Source organism: Rhinoderma darwinii, chromosome 2 (genome assembly GCF_050947455.1).
Source record: "Rhinoderma darwinii isolate aRhiDar2 chromosome 2, aRhiDar2.hap1, whole genome shotgun sequence".
Classification (NCBI taxonomy): domain Eukaryota; kingdom Metazoa; phylum Chordata; class Amphibia; order Anura; family Rhinodermatidae; genus Rhinoderma; species Rhinoderma darwinii.
In genome coordinates, this window is record NC_134688.1 from 259,831,826 (window position 1) to 259,846,310 (window position 14,485).

Sequence of the window (14,485 nt, forward strand, 5' to 3'; positions counted from 1 at the left end):
TACAGTAAAAACAAAACCACTTTTTTTTTCCCAAAAAGTGGTTTTAATCAGTTAAAGTGTAAAAAAAAAAAACAACACACACACACACACACACACACACACACACACACACACACACACACACACACACACACTAATATATATATAGCATCGCCGCAATCGTAACGACTCAAACAATAAGGTTAACATTAAACTGCCGGATGAATGGCGTTCAAAAGAAACGCAAAAAACAATGGCAACATTCCTTTTTTCCTCCCATTCCCACTATAAAAAAAAAAAAAAAGTTAATTAATAAGTCCCATGCACCCCAAAATACTACCAATGAAAACAACACCTTGTCCAGCAAAAATCAAGCCCACATACGGCTACAGCGACGGAAAAATAAGTGTATTACGGCTCTTGGAATGCAGCGATGCCAAAAAAAGTACTTTTCTTTCTTTTTTTTTAAAAAAATAAGGGTTTTTATTTTGCAAACGTAGGAAAAAACATAAAACCTTTACATATTTGGTATCCCCGTAATAGTGCCGACCCATAGAATAAAGTTAACATATTATATATGCCGTATAGTGAACGGCGTAAATTTATAACATGAAAAACGATGCTGGAATAGCGGTTTATTTTCAATTCTTTTCTAAAATAAAAGTTAATAAAAAAGTTAGTCAATATATTACATGCACTTGAAAAATACAACTCGTCCCGCAAAAAAAAAAAAGCCCTTAAAACGGCTATGTCGACGGAATTAAAAAAAATAAAAATACAATTACGACTCTTAGAATGCAACAGTTAAAAAACTAAAAATAATCCTTGGTTGAAGGAGGAGATGTAGCTTCTATTGGCACCATTTAAAAGTACCAAATAATGTACTGGGAAACTGAACAAAAATTCTGTGTGGTGAAATTGGATAAAACTGATTCCTAAATTTCCTTTTGGGTTTAGTTTTTACGTCTTATATCGTGTGATAAAAACGACAACTTAAGTTTATTCTGCTGGTAAATAAGATTATGTAGATTATGTAAATTTATGTAGGCTTTTTAATGTTTTACTCCTTTTACAAAAAAAATAAATAAATGTTTTCCATATTCTGAAAGCAATAACCTTATTTTTTAGTCGATTGAGCGGTGTAAGGGCTTATTTTTTGCGGCACGAGCTGTGGTTTTTAATACTACCATTTTTTGGTACACGACTATTTGAGCACTTTATTTTCTTTAACCGCTAAGTTGAAACCACTAGAGGACTTGAACCAGCGATCATTAGATCGCTGGTACAATACACTGCAATACTAACATATTGCAGTATATTGTCTTTTTTACAGGCTTCTGCTAAGACCTGGGGGCCTTCATTAGGCCCCTGGGCTGCCAAGAAAACCCAGCATTTGAGGGGGTAAAGTGCGAAGAACAGCGCGATCGCTGTTCCTGGCCATTTGTGCTTGGTGTTAGCTGTAAAACACAGCTGAATAGAGCAGGCTCAGCACGTGAGCCCACTCCATACATCACCACCCGCACCATGACGTGCACTTACGACATGGTGCGTGAAGGGGTTAAGGAGATTTTCCCATCTTGGGACTTTATGGCATATCCACAGGACTTGCCATGAATGTCCGATAGGGACTCCTACCTCTGGGTTCTGCACCAATCTCTCTGACACGGCCCCTGACCGCCTCCCAATGCTCCCCAACCACTGTCTGATAGGGTGGTTGGGAACAGAGCATGCTGTAGTGAATGGGAGTTACGGAATCAGCATAGCACGACGAGCTCTGCTGTTTTTGTAGCTCCTGACCACCTCATACAGTAGCCAGAGAGCAGTGGGAGCTGGACAAAGGTCTCCGTTCTAGAGGTGCGGGTCCCAGAGGTAGGACCTGCATCGGTCGGGCATTTATGGCATATCCTGTAGATATGCCATAAAACTTTCAAGATGGGAAAACCCCTTCAATCTCCAAAGCAGTTTAAACAGTGGATCACTTCAAAGTTTCTCCACTATTTAAAAAAAATAAATCTGATTAATAAGATGGTAAATTCCATGCCTTGACTATAGTCAAGTCTCTTTACCCATCATGCAGTACTAATCCAGCTTCGACCTCAATAAAAGTGATGCAGCTGATTCAGAGCAAGAGATATATAGCTTCCAAACGAGTCCTACAGCATCTTTAGCTATAGGAATCAGTCAGTGATCATAATCAAAATTTAGTATTGGACTTGGAGCTTTCTATGCTATAATAAGAGTCGAATGACGGTCCCATGGACTTCTTACCACTCCATGTGTAGATGTGGTGAGAAGTCCATGGGACAGTATTACCACAAAAATTCTTGTAGCCAGGACAGAGACCAACTTTGACCTCAACTGCACATCATGTAAGGCCTCATGCACACGGCCATATTAGCCATGTGCATGGTCCGTGATTACTTGGACGGGGCGAGGAGCGTCATCCGCGTGCCATCTGCAATCACAGACTGTGCACATACACAAGATGTGCATTGACTTCTATAACATGTCCCATTTTTTTCGTGGTCCGGGCTATGGGCATTGCACGGACCATGGTCACCACGGTCGTGTGCATTAGCCCACAAGATAGAATGTGTTCTATACTCTCCGCAAATGCGGACAGTATACAGCTGCAAATGCACAGTCATGTGCACGAGGCCTAACTTGACAGCTGTCAAACATTTATCTTGAACATAAATTTAGGTAAAGAAGTTAGAGGATAAAAATAATAAAAAAAGGATAAAATAAACCTGTTCCGCCAATCCAATTGACCGTAATGAACCCTATTGTAAATGTGTTTGAATTCTTTTAACAAACACTAGCAGTCATAAAGGGATTTAAACATACTTATCGTAGATATAGAGCAACAATTATCATTGTACAATATGAATCACATTAGAATGGTTATTGACAGATCTACTGAATGTTTTTTTTTTTATAGATCACCCCCCCTCCCTTTAGTAGAAAAGTCAGAGACCCATTTGTACTCGACAATATGTAATTTATCTGTGTTCAGAAACCAATTTCTGCAAAGTTGTCTAACATTTTATAAAGTCCTTAAGAGTATATATGGACAGTGACGTCAAGGGCTTCCCCGGGCACAGGGCTTAAAGTAGCGCTGTGCCCTGGGAGTCTTTGGCGAGTGGAGGAGCTCCCTCTGCTCTGAACTAATTCTGAAGCGGACTGTTCCCTGCTTCAGCATTGGGTTCAACTGCATCTGCGTCCTGAAGACACAGATACAGTTGACAGCGGGGCATACCCCCGGCTGCCGGGACACCGCCCAGAATCCGGGACTGGGGGGTGTGGGGGGCAATATCTACAGAGGGCTGTGTGGCCATTGATCAACTACCATCTACCGACTTCGCTCCTTCATGACGTCATGAAGGAGCGCCAGCGAATTCCTCCTTCAGCCTGCTCTCTCCTCATGCGGCCCGCGTTCTAGAGATTCAAATACAGATGCCAAACAAATTCAGTGAAATATACCAGTCTTGAAAGGGTTACAAAGCCACTGCTAAGGTTATGGAACTCCAGCAAACTACATTATCCACAAATGGAAAAAACTTGGAACAGTGGTAAAACTTCCCAGGAGTGGTTGGACTACCCAAATTTCACCAACAGCGCATCGACGACATCCAAAAGTTCACAAAAGAACCAGACAAACCTCTAAAAGAACTGCAGGCCTCACTTGCCTCCGTTAAGTTTAACGTACACAATCCCACAAGGAGACAGACACTGGGGAAAAACGGCATCCTTGGGAGAGTTGCAAGCCGCAAACCACTACTGAAAAAAAACATCTAAATGACCAAGACAAAAAAGGTGTAATATTTTTGGAGACATGGGTCTCATATCTGGCGTAAAGCGAACACCGCGTTCCACCATAAGAACATCATACCAACAGTCAAACATGGTTGTGATCGAGTAAAGCTGGGGCTGCTTTGCTTCTGCAGGACCTGGACCACTCGTCATAATTAATGGAACCATGAATCCTGCTCTCTATCAGAAAATCCTGAAGGAGAAGGTCTACCTTCAGTTCGTGATCGAACGCTTAAGTGCAGTTGGGTTATGCAGCCAGACAATGATCCGAAGCACACAAGCATGTATACCTCTGAACGGCTCAAAAGAAACAAAAATTAAGGTATTGCAGTGGCCGAGTCATAGTCTTGACTTGAGTACCATTTAGATTCTGTGGCAAGACCATAAACAGGCAGTTCATGCCTGAAAACCCTCCAATGTAGCCAAATTTCAAACAATTCTGCAAAGAGTGGGCAGAAATTCCCCCACAGCGACGTAAAAGATTCATCGCAAGTGATCACAAACGTTTGATAGAAGTGGTTACTGCCAAGTGTGGCACAACCAGTTATTAGGTTTAGTGTAAGGGAGGGGGATGGTTACTCATGTCTTTATTTTATATTAAAATTAGTTGAATGATCTAAAACATTTAAAGTGTGACAAATTAGCTACAATAAAAGAAATCAGGTGAGGAGCAAATACTTGTTCACAGCACTGTATGTACACTTTTTAAACTACAAGTTATCTATGTTCAGAAGTCAAAAAGGCAATTGCCCAGTGACACCACTGAAAGCATGTAAGGCCTATTGCAGTAAACTTTGCTGAAGCATGTTAAAATGGATAGTTATAACCATCTATAAAATACCTTAAATTTGTTACATTTGCCTAAAAGAAAAAAAATGAATAAAAAAAAAATAAAATAAAATAGTTGGTAAGTAAATACAAAACACCACAGGGTACATACCCGTCATGCGTTATACATTCCAGTTACGAGCAGGCCCAGTACACATCCGTTCTCTCTCGATCTGCAAAAGATAAACGAAGCACGTATATATCAAGTAGAGGAAATTATTAGCGCGTAGGTCAAACATACAGCACCAGGTGGTGACACCCATGTAGACAAAAAGGTACTAACAGTTACACAGCCCAAGAGGATTTCAATCGGATGTATCTGGAGGTAAAATAACTGCCTATTTCTAGAACACCGCACTAGAGAGAAGAAATTTGCCATTTAGCACGCCACACTTCATTGTAACAGGACTCAAGTTTAGATAAGTACATAGATCGGGAGTGGTAAAAGGAGTCCGTGTAAGGCTGGATTCACACGAGCATGTTCGGTCCGTAAAGGATGGAACGTATTTCGGCCGCAAGTCCCGGACCGACAGTGCAGGGAGCCGGGCTCCTAGCATCATAGTTATTTACGACGCTAGGAGTCCCTGCCTCTCCGTGGAACTACTGTCCCGTACTGAAAACATGATTACAGTACGGGACAGTTGTCCCGCAGCGAGGCAGCGACTTCTAGCGTCGTACATAACTAGGATGCTAGGAGCCCGGCTCCCTGCAGTGTGTTCGGTCCGGGACTTGCGGCCGAAATACGTTCCGTCCTTTACGGACCGAACATGCTTGTGTGAATCCAGCCTTACCTTGCAGAGTGTGCATAGTCTACATACAGAACTATTCAGAACTTTGGTACAACTATACAGCGGATGGCGAGTGGACCAGACATTTTTCACAGATTTCTTTTGCCACGCATACTCCAGAGGCCATTTGCACAACATACAATGTACACATTCCAAAGCGGAGGAGCATTTTTCTAAAGACAAATACTTTGTCTGAAACCTTAACTTTAATCATCTGGTGTGTCCTTCTGAGGCTTTGGTGGACGGTGTAACAGCTCCGGAAAAATCATTTTTAATGCCTATATGGTTATTGGAAAAATATCTAGCCGTATTATTTAAAGGGAACCTGTCACATTGAACATGCTGTACTATATGAAGGCAGTATGTTATAGAACAGGCGGAGCTGAGCAGACATATTCTATTCATTTAAATCTATGCTCATTTGGGGCTTAGTATTACTATTAAGACAAGGATTGATTATCACAGCACCAGAGATCAGTGCAAAATAGCAGGTGCACGCCTCAAGGGAACCTGATCCAAAGTCCCACAACTGGTATCCACAAAGGACAGACGAGGCAGCACTTCCAAAACAAATAGGAATTTTATTCACCGACCAGTGCGACGTTTCAGTCCAACAGGACCTATCTCAAGCCTGAGGCACGAGAAAGGTCCTGTTGGACTGATACGTCGCACTGGTCGGTGAATAAAATTCCTATTTGTTTTGGAAGTGCTGCCTCGTCTCTCTCTGTAGTAATAATATTGTCCACCCCAAATAACAGATGTGCGCCCCCATTAATAGAAGCCCATGTCACAGAACAAGGCAGAGGTCCTCTGCCAATTGTCAGCATTGCAGGTTACTTATGCCATCGTCACCCAGAATGACAACCCTCACAGACCAACGGGAAATGGCAAGTCGTCTAATGTGTGGCTCAGCTTACGAGCCCTTCCCTTCACATTCACTATTCTAGGTGTGGAGGGAAGTGGAAATAAGAATGCAACAAAATGATGCTCACAACTAGTTTTTTTTTTTTTTAGCTCTTCAATGAAACCGCACATAAGTAGTATTTCACCACAACTGGATGCGGATTGTGCAGTGTGAAAAGCAATTCAACTTAAAATAGCTCTTCAATTATTACATTGTACCAGATAATCCATAATAAATCATATAATATTACATCAGTGACACGGATGTTCTCGCTCATATGATCCATTTGCATAAATTTAGATGCAATACACTTTAGAAATTCTAATGGTTTTGTAAATATTTTAGTTTTACACCTTATTAAATTATGTTTTAGTGAATACATTTTTCACCTATCCTGCGAAGTAATTTTAATTGATTGATTTTGGTTTATTTATGCTAGCCATATCGCTCTCATATTAGAGGCAGTTTTGTTTCTTACAATGGCTTGTTTTTTTCCTCAGAGTGCAACATAATGTAGTGACAGACACATGGACTGTCACTTAGCTGTTTCTGAGAACTTACATAAAGAGCCCGGGTAGTGACGCCAAAGATGACAGTAATATGCACATCAATAGGGAGACATCTGTCAATCAGCATAGAGTTGGCGGAGTGGAAGCTCATGAATAGGCTGGACTCCTCTTTGGCGGCACTGCGTTCTCAAAAACAGATTCACTTAAGAAAATAAAGTGACAGACTGCTGAAATCCGTTAGATCACGCAAAACAGAACATTTCACTTGGAAGAATTGTTTGTTGTTTTAAAAAAATAAATGCTCCAAGACATTGCAGTTACATACTTCTTGCAATCCCTGGTGTGCTTTTAAATTCCTTCTCAGAGCACCCACCTATTGTGTCCAGTGCCTATGGACACACAAGCAAAGTATCTTAGTCCGTCGCCAGGATCCTCTTGTACACAAGCGGCGGATTCATTGTGCAGGCCAGCCAATAAGAGTTAGCGCACTAGAAGGGACTTCTCCCCTGGACTGAACATATTATTTGGACGCAGGACTGGGCGATCAAATTAATTTGATTAATTCGCCCTCAATGCCTCTGACTATTCTGTATTTTTTTAACAGAATGGTTAAATCTATTCCCTAGTGGCGCCGTCCTGCAGGAGTAAGCTCTGTCTAGTCACCTGCCTGGTCCGCGCCCGGTTCTGTCCCAGCTCTGCCTCTTCCATTTCACACGACCGTGATCGTGCCGTGAAACGGGCTGGAAATGGATGAAGGTTTGGAGACACGGATGCAAAACGGGCATGAAAAACTAAATGACTGATGCCAAGAGTCCCGTTCACATGTACCGTGGTCAGGACACGGCACGATTATGGTGGTGTGACTGGCCTTGTGTCGTTTATTTAAAACACCATCTTGGAGCGGGTACTGCACAGTGTCCTGCTCAAACTTCAGACACTAATGTAATCTCTCCCCAAATTGCCCACTTGGCGCTATCTGCCTGGTCCTGCTGTAAAATGAAATCAGAATCTCTAAAGCTCGTCAGCAGAGAGAAGCAAGAAGTGATCTAAAATTTCCTGGTAGACGGCTGCGTTGACTCTGGACTTGATATAACACGGTGGACCAACACGGTTTCTCAGTGGTCCAATGTCCTGTTTTCAGATGAAAGTAAATTTTGCAGTTCATTTGGAAATCAAGACCCCAGAGTCTGGAGGAAGAGTGGAGAGGCTTCAATCCAAGTTGCTTGCGGTGCAGTGTGAAGTTTCCACAGTCAGTGATGGTTTGGGGAGCCATGTCATCTGCTGGTGTTGGCCCACTGTGTTATATCAAGTCCAGAGCACAGACCAGCTTTCTGGAGATGCTGATTTCATTTTCCAGCAGAACTTGGCAACTGTCCACACAGCCAAAAGTACCAATACCTGGTTTAATAACCACAGTATCACTGTGCTTGATTGGCCAGCAAAGTCGCCTGACCTAAACCCCATAGAGAATCTATAGGGTATTGTCAAGAGGAAGATGAGAGATACCAGACCCAACAATGCAGACGAGCTGAAGGCCGCTATCAAAGCAACCTGGGCTTCCATAACACCACAGCAGTGCCACAGGCTGATTGCGTCCATGCCACGCCTCATTGATGCAGTAATTCATGCAGTCGGAGCCCCGACCAAGTATTGAGGGCATATACTGGACATACTTTTCAGTAGGACAACATTTCTGTATTAAAAATCATTTTTGAAATTGAGCTTATTTAATATTCTAATTTTCGGAGACACTAAATTTGGGGTTTTCATTAACGGTTACCATAATCATCAACATTAACCCCTTAAGGACGCAGCCTAGTTTTGGCCTTAAGGCTCAGAGCCCATTTTTCAAATCTGACATATTTCACTTTATGTGGTAATAACGTCGGAATGCTTAAACCTATCCAAGCGATTCTGAGATTGTTTTCTCGTGACACTTTGGGCTTCATGTTCGTGATAAAATTTGGTCGATATATTCAGTGTTTATTGGTGAAAAATTGCAAAATTTAGAGAAAATTTTGAAAAAAATTGCATTTTTCAGAATTTAAATGCATCTGCTTGTAAAACAGACGGTTATACCACCCAAAATAGTTACTAGTTCACATTTCCCATATGTCTACTTTAGATTGGCATCGTTTTTTGAACATTCTTTTATTTTTCTTGGACGTTACAAGGCTTAGAACATAAACAGCAATTTCTCATATTTTTAAGAAAATTTCAAAAGCCTTTTTTTTAAGGTACCTCTTGAGTTCTGAAGTGGCTTTGTGGGGCCTATGTATTAGAAACCCTGATAAAACACCCCATTTTAAAAACTAGACCCCTCAAAGTATTCAAAACAGCAGTTATAAAGTTTTTTAACCCTTCAGGCATTTCACAGGAATTAAAGCAAAGTGGAGGTGAAATTTGCAAATTTCATTTTTCTTGCTGAATTTCAATTTTATTCATTTTTTTTTCTGTAACAAAGAAGGTTTTACCAGAGAAACACTACTATATATGTATTGTCCAGATTCTGCCGTTTTTAGAAATGTCCCACATGTGGCCCTACTGCGCTCGTGGACTAAAAGACAAGCCCTAGAAGCAAAGAAGCACCTAGTGCATTTTGAGTCCTCTTTTTTATTAGAATATATTTTAGGCAGCATGCCAGGTTTGAAGAGGTGTTGAGGTGTCAAAACAGTAGGAATCCCCCAATAGTGACCCCATTTTGTAAACTACACCCCTCAAGGAATTCATTTAGGGTTGTTGTTACCATTTTGACCGCACATTTTTTTCACAGCACGTATTTGAATTGGGCTCTGAAATGAAAAAAATGTCATTTTTTCCAATAAAATGTCATTTGTGATCAAAATTTCTTATTTTCACAGGGAACAAAATACCCCATTTTGTTGCCCAATTTGTCCTTAGTGTGGCAGTACCCCATTTGTGGTGATAAACTGCCGTTTGGGCACATGGGAGGGCTCAGAAGGAAAGGAGCGCTATATGTTTGTTGGAGTCCAGATTTTGTTGGATTGGTTTTCGGGTGCCATGTCGCATTTGCAGAGCCTCAGAGGTATCAAAGCAATGGAAACCCACCAAAAGTGACCCCATTTTGGAAACTACACCCCTCAAGGAATTCATTTATGGTTGTTGTTAGCATTTTGACCGCACAGTTTTTTCACAGCACCTATTTCAATTGGGCTGTGACATTAAAAAAATGTCATTTTTTCCAATAAGATGTAATTTTTTACCAAAATTTCTTATTTTCACAGGGAACAAAATACTCAATTTTGTTGCCCAATTTCTCCTGAGTGCATCAATACCCCATTTGTGGCAATAAACTGCCGTTTGGGCCCATGGGAGGCCTCAGAAGGGAAGGAGCGCTGTGTGTTCTTTGGAGTACAGATTTTGCTGGTTTGGTTTTCGTGTGCCATGTCGCATTTGCAGAGCCCCAGAGGTATCAAAGCAATGGAAACCCACCAGAAGTGACCCCATTTTGGAAACTACACCCCTCAAGGAATTCATTTATGGGTAATGTGACCATTTAGACCCCATAGTTTCTTCACAGAACTTATTTGAATTGGGCTGGGAATGAAAACAAAATTATTTTTGTCAAATAATATGTAGTTTTGGCTGAAAATTTCTTATTTTCACAAGAAACAAAATACCCCATTCTGTTGCACAATTTGTTCTGAGTGCCGCAATACCCCATTTGTTGTGATAAACTGCCGTTTGGGCCCATGGGAGGGCTCAGAAGGAAAGGACCACCATTTGGCCTACTCGGGATTTTCTAGTGCGAAGTCATGTATGCAGAAGCCCCTGAGGTACCAGTACAGTTGAAACCCGCAAGAAGTGACCCCGTTTTAAAAACTACACCCTTAAGGCATTCATCTAGAGGTGTAGTGACCATTTTGACCGGAGACCTACACCCCATAAACTGTAATGTGGGTTCTCCCGGGTATGGCAATACCCTACATGTGGCTGTTATCAGCTGCCTGGACACACAGCAGGGCCCAGAGGGGAAAGACGAGGGGGGATAAGCTGTGCGGAGTGCATCAGGGTAAGTAAAATTGGGGTAAATTATAAACCAAGGGATGTATGATAAATTTTAAAACACTTTCATACAGAGCTCTGGTTATTCGGGACACGTGTCACATTGATATATTGTGTCCTCCCTTATCCCCCTCTTATAGCAGACTTTGCACCTCTTTTGACTTTTTCCCTTCTTGCCAGTTTGGGGAACTTCCCCTGGAAAGTGTTGCCCTGGTACGATGCGTGTGGGCTCGCTTCCAGAAGTACTGGGTGCCCCCCCTTCTTGGTCCCTAAAGATTAGGTTCTTGATAATCACCTCTTGAAATTCCAGGAAAGTTCCCGTCTGGCCTGCACATCGACGTAGCACGTACGCATTGTACAAAGCCATCTGTATGATGTGCCCGGCCAGCTTCTTATACCACACCGCATGGCGCTGTAGGGCTTCAGGGCTTGATCTTACAAGTCCATCCCTCCCATGTACCTATTGTAGTCCAGGATGCAGTCTGGTTTGGGGGTGGCCTTTCCTTCATATATCCTAAACCTGTAGGTATACCCTGATGCACTCTCACAGCTTATACATCTTCACGCCATACCTTGCCCTCTTACCCGGCAGGTACTCGCGGAATTGAACCCTCCCTTTAAAATGTACCAGGGACTCATCAATAGAAATACACTTCTCGGGGGTGTATGCTTGGGAAAACCGGGCACTGGAACGGTCTAATAGGGGTCTCCGTTTATACAAACGGTCAAAACTGGGGTAATCTCGGGGTGGGCACGACTCATTATCAGTATAATGTAAGAAGCGAAGTATTGCCTCATATATTAATTTTTTTAGGTTCCAGTTCAGTTCTGAAGTTGCTTTGAGGGGCCCATATATTAGAAACCCCTATCAAATACCCCATTTTAGAAACTAGACCCCTCAAAGTATTCACAACAGCATGTAGAAAGTTTATGAACCCTTTAGGTGTTTCACAAAAATTTAGAGCAAAGTAGAGGTGAAATTTACTTTATTTTTTTGTCAGAAAATCCTCTTTATACCATTTTTTTTATAACACAAAAGGATTTATCAGAGAAACGCAACTCAATACTTATTACCCAGATTCTGCAGTTTAGAGAAATATCCCACATGTGGCCCTTGGGCGGTAATGGACGGAAGCATCGGCCTCCGAAGCAAAGGAGCACCCAGTGGATTTTGAGGCCTCTTTTTTATTAGGCACTATGTCCGGTTTGAAGAGGTCTTGTGGTGCCAAAACATTGGGAACCCCCCAAAAGTGACCCCAATTTGGAAACTAGACCCCTTGAGGAATCCATTGTAGTTTTCTTGGGGTGCATGCGGCTTTTTGATCAGTTTTTATTCTATTTTTAGGTGGCGTGGTGACTAAAAAACAGCAATTCTACTATTGTTTTTTTTTCGTTTTTTTTTACAGCGTTCACCGTGCGCTATAAATGACATATTCACTTTATTCTGCGGGGCGATACGATTACGGCGATACCAGATGTTTATAGTTTTTTTTTATGTCTTATGGCGTTTGCACAATAAAATACGTTTTGTAAACAATCATTCACTTTTTGTGTTACCTTATTCTAAGAGCCAGAACGTTTTTATTTTTCAATCAATAAAGCCGTGCGAGGACTTATTTTTTGCGTAACGAACTGTAGTTTTGATCAGTACCATTTTTAGGTGCATGCGACTTTTTGATCTCTTTTTATTCCATTTTTTGGGAGGTGAAGTGACCAAAGAATTGTGATTGTGGTACGGTTTATTATTATTTTATTTTACGGCGTTCACCGTGCGGGATAAATAATGAAATAATTTTGTAGTTCAGGCCGTTACGGACGCGGCGATACCAATTATGTATAGTTTATTTGTTTGTTTATATATTTTTATTAATAATAAAGGACTGATAAGGGAAAAGGGGGATTTTTACTTTTATTACTTTTAAATCTTTTATTTTCTTATTTTTACACATCTTTTTTTAACTTTTTTTTCACTTTATTACTTTGTCCCACTAGGGGACATGAGGGCAGGAGGCTCTGATCGCTATTCTAATACACTGCACTACATGCGTAGTGCAGTGTATTAGAACTGTCAGCTACTCACTGACAGCAAGCATAGTGGGTCCTGACGTTGTCAGGACCCACTAGGCTTCCGTCTATGGCATAGCCGGACGCCATTGTTTGGTGTCCGGTTGCCATAGTCACCATCGCCGGCCGCTATCGCGTAGCAGGCCGGCGATGGCAGCTTAACCCCTAAAAAGCCGCGATCTCTATAGAACGCGGCTTTTAAGGGGTTAATCAGCGGGGACACAGCGATCGGTCCCCGCTGTAGGAGCTGTGACAGCTGCTGAACAAGACAGCAGCGTCACAGCTCCTGTATGTGTCGGGAGGACGGCCGAAACGGCCGTTACTCCCGAGACGTACTATTACGGCATGGAGCGCGAACGATACAGCTGCCATGACGTAATAGTACGTCAAGGAGCGGGAAGGGGTTAAAAGAAAAATGCTGGAAATGGATCACTCTGTGTGTAATGAATCTATATAATATAGGAGTTTCACTTTTTGAATTGAATTACTGAAATCAATTAACTTTTGATGATATTCTAATTCATTGAGAAGGACTAGTATATGTTAAAAAGAAAAAAAATTATATCAAGAAAATTATTAAATTATTGGTATTTTTTTCAGTTTGTTTAACAGTAATAAGAAAAATCGAGATTCAAAACCGAAAATCGACCATGGGGTTGGAAAAATGAATAGAGGATTTTAGTTTTTGGCAAAAATCGCTCAGCATTCAAATAAATGATCACTGGACAGTTTTGTTTAACAGAAGTGTCTGAAAACAATGTATAACAATATATACATGATTAATATGTTGTTCACACTAAACATAATTTTGTTTATCAATGCAATTACAACAAATAAGTTAGAGATAGGGACTGATGTCCCTATCAAACACAAAAACATACTTGCTGCTTGCCATTTGACGACAAAGAGGAAATAAAAAAAAAAGTTGCTATACTTGTACACTACATCTTGTCGGGAGGCGACTTTCTGTACATTAGCTTTGCCCTACTCACATCCTGACCCTTTTTTGTTTTAGCCTCACTTAACAGGAAGCCCAACTTGTCACTAGAAGAATGCAAGGGGAAAAAAAAAAAAAAGGGGGAGGGGAACGCAGTATATAATATATGTCCAAGCAAAACCTTCAATAGACCTACCACTTCCATCACAGTCTAGAAAACACAGGAAAAAATACAAGTAGGATGTAATAGGCAAAAAGGCTATTCTTATTTCAAACATTGTTCTTCAAAAGTTGTTCTTAGGGCCTGTTCACATCACCGTTCATTTCCATTCCGGAGTTCAGTCAGAGGTTTCCGTCGGGTGAACCCCGCAACGGAAAGTGAAACTGACAGCACAGCTTCCGTTTCAGTCACCATTGATCTCAATGGTGACGGAAACATCGCTAATGCTTTCCGTTCGTCACCATTCCGGCTGGTTTCCAGTTTTCCGACGGAATCAATAGCGGAGTCGACTACGCTATTGATTCCGTCGGAAAACCGGTGCTGTGCTTTGAGTTTCACTTTCCGTTGCGGGGTTCACCCGACGGAAACCTCCGACGGAACCCCGGAACGGAAATGAACGGTGATGTGAACAGGCCC

General features: G+C 41.6%; 1 protein-coding gene across 2 annotated transcripts in view; it reads right to left on the reverse strand.

The window, feature by feature from the left end:
- The window catches only part of LUZP1 (leucine zipper protein 1), a 111,377-nt gene that overhangs the window by 42,785 nt on the left and 54,107 nt on the right, over positions 1-14,485 (reverse strand). For both annotated transcript variants that reach the window (XM_075853200.1, XM_075853199.1), the window contains exon 2: positions 4,733-4,793. The gene's annotated coding sequence lies outside the window, so the exon portion shown is untranslated. The remainder of the gene's footprint in view (positions 1-4,732; positions 4,794-14,485) is intronic.